The sequence below is a fragment of the Fonticula alba genome, assembly GCF_000388065.1.
Source record: "Fonticula alba strain ATCC 38817 unplaced genomic scaffold supercont2.5, whole genome shotgun sequence".
Classification (NCBI taxonomy): Eukaryota; order Rotosphaerida; family Fonticulaceae; genus Fonticula; species Fonticula alba.
This window is the reverse complement of record NW_009242975.1, coordinates 2,046,933-2,049,751: the sequence shown is the minus strand read 5'-3', so window position 1 is coordinate 2,049,751 and position 2,819 is coordinate 2,046,933.

Genomic DNA, 2,819 nt, shown 5'->3' with positions numbered 1-2,819 from the left:
GAGAGAAAAGAGAGGGGAGAGGGAGAGAGAGGGGGGAGGGGGGGGGGAGGGGGGGGGGGAGGGGAAGAGGGAGGGGGGGGGGAAGGGGGGGGAGAAGGGGGGGGAAAAGGGGGGGGGGGAGGGGGGGAGGGGAGGGGGGGAGGAAGGGAAAGGAGGGGAAGGGGGGAGGGGGGGGGGGGGGGGGGGGGGGGGAGGGGGGGGGGGGGGGGGGGAGAGCGCGCGGGAGCGGATGCACACGCACAGCTTTATGCCAAAAGAAAACAGGAGGGACGAGTGGGGGCGTGTGGGAAAGGAGCCGCCTGCGCCGGGTGTGGAGGGAAGGTCGTGCGGCTAGAGGAGACGACGGAAAATGGATGGAAGGAGCGCAGGCGGCCACGACGCGGCGGGGCGGGCTGCTGTGTGCGTGTGGAGGGGAGAACGGGGGAGGAGGGAGAGGGCTATTGCGGGCTGGGAGAGGCAGGGGAGGAATGGATGGATGCCGGGCGGCCCCATCTGGGCGGGCGCAAGCTTGGTTCCCTCTAAACAGCGTCAGCGAGAAGGGGATTCTCCCGGTGCAAGACTGGGTCCCAGGGGGGGGGGGAGGGAGAGGGGACGGTCTTCCCTAGATGCGAACAGGGCCCCCAGTCTGTGCGCTTCGTCGCTGGCCGGCCGATGGTGGTACAGGCCCTCGCGGGGCAGCGGGCGGGGGGGGGGGGGGGGGGGGGGGGGGTGTGTGGGGGGGCGTGTGTGGGGGGGGGTGGGTGTTGGGGGGTGGGGGGGGGGGTGGGGGGGGGGGGGGGGGCGCCCGGGAGTTTGCCCCCCTGCCCCCGCCCCTCTCCGACGACCGCCGCGGGCGCCCGGCTCGGGAAAGCAATGGCGCGGGCGCGCGGCGCGGTTGGACGCGCGGCTGGGACCCGGCGTGTCGGCGCCACACCCTGGGTGTGAATGCACACATACCCGGACTCGGTGGTGGCCCGCCCTCGCGACCCGGTGACGCATCACACCATGAAAAGGCTACTGACGGTGCGCGGCCCCCAAGTGGATGTGGGAAGCGCGGGGGGTGGCCGGGGCGGGGGCCACTGCCCCCTCTCTGCGCAGAGCGAGGCCGGGGAGTCTGAGCACCAACCCCCGGACCTTCTCTCTCTGGCCGCCGCACTGGCCCGCCGACACACACGTATGTACATGTGCCTCTGCCGCCAGTTTGCCCCGCCCCCCCCCCTCCCGCCCAGGCGTGGCATCGATGCAAGGGCGCCGGCTCCTGAACGGCGAAGCGCACCCCCGGCAAGCAGCCCGCCGTGGCTTGTCCACCCTTCGGTCCCCCCGAGCCCGCGCCAAGTGAATGGGGGCCATGTGCCGGCCACAACCCGCCGACCGCGAGAGAGAGAGAAAGAGAGAGAGAGAGGGAGAAGGAGACAGACACAGAACATGCCGGCCAGGGCCGGCCCCCGGCAGGCAGCCGGCGGACAGGTCCCCGGGGCTCCGAGAGGGCCGGGGGGCAAGGGCGGCAAACGGGTCCCCCCCGCAGGACGTGGCCGTGCCCGGTGTGTGCCGCGGTGCCACACACAAACAAAGGCCCCCGGCCGGATCCCCCAGACACATGCGTGTGTTGCCTCGCTTCGTCCACCAAGAATCTTGTACATTCGCTCGCCACCTTGCCAGCGCACCGCGGCCCTAAGTTACGCACGCGGCGAGGGGGGTGGGGGGGGGGGGGGGGGGGCCGAAGGAAGGGACGACGGGGCAGGAGGGCCTGCCGGGGGGCCGTGCCCCCCTCCTCTCCCCCCCCCCACCCCCCGCCCCGAGTCGCCGAGAGAAAGACACCGTCTCCAGCCCCCTTGGCGAATAGCTGAGCCAGCACCGACGCCGGGGGGACGAGGGGGGCAGCGGGGGCGAGCATTAGTGCTCCCCCCCCCCCCCACTTGGTGGCCTCAAAGGGCGGGCTGCGGTGGCCGGGCCTCTGGGGAGGAAGATAAAGTGGGACACGCTCACGCACCTGTAAAAGCGCCTCTCCGCTTGGTGGTTGGCCCCTGCCCTTCCCCGCCAGGGGCGCAGAGCGAGAGCAAATTACAAATGCGTGCTCGGGGATTCTTGCCTTTTAGGGGGGTGGGGGGCGCGGAGAGCAGGGGAGTTGCGGCGGCCGACCAACATACATGCACATATACACACACCCGACGCTGGAGTAGGGCGAACGGCGCTCGCCCGGGCTCTGGATGCCAGTGGTCATAGATTGCCTCGCCCCCACAGCCCCAGGGGTGGGCATTTTTTAGGTGACCCCCCCCTCCCCCGGCCCCGGCCCCGGTTCCGGCTCCGGCTCCTGCCCCAGCCCCGGTCCCGCCCCTGCGCCGCCCTCTCCCTGCACGTCTGGTTGGGACCTTCTGGTCGGCGTCGAGGCCAGCACCAGCCCAGGCCCGGCCAACGGGGATAGTCGCTTATCGGGCCGGGATAGCCGTCTCGCGAGGACTATTCCCGTTAGCGCCGACGGAGAAACAAGGGAGAAATGCAGGGAGCAAGACAGATGGACCGCAGAGAGGCACAGAGGGGGGGGAGAGGAAAAGGGCAAGGGTTGGCCTTCGGTGCCTTCGGCGGGGCCCGGCCACAGCGCGTCGGTCGGACAACCGCCCGGCACACGTCGTCCCCACACCAATCTCCGGATCCCGGCGAGCAACCCGGCGTGGGCCTGCACCAGTGCGAAGAAGGCCCAAGCACCAAGGCCCGGGGCACCGCTCCCAGTGGGGGGGGGGGAGGGGGGCTTCCAAGCGCATGCGCCTCGGCCGGCGGCCCGCACCCCGGGCCACCTGACGCCCAGCCTCGCCGGCCGCGAGACCGAGGCGCCAGCGCGGACC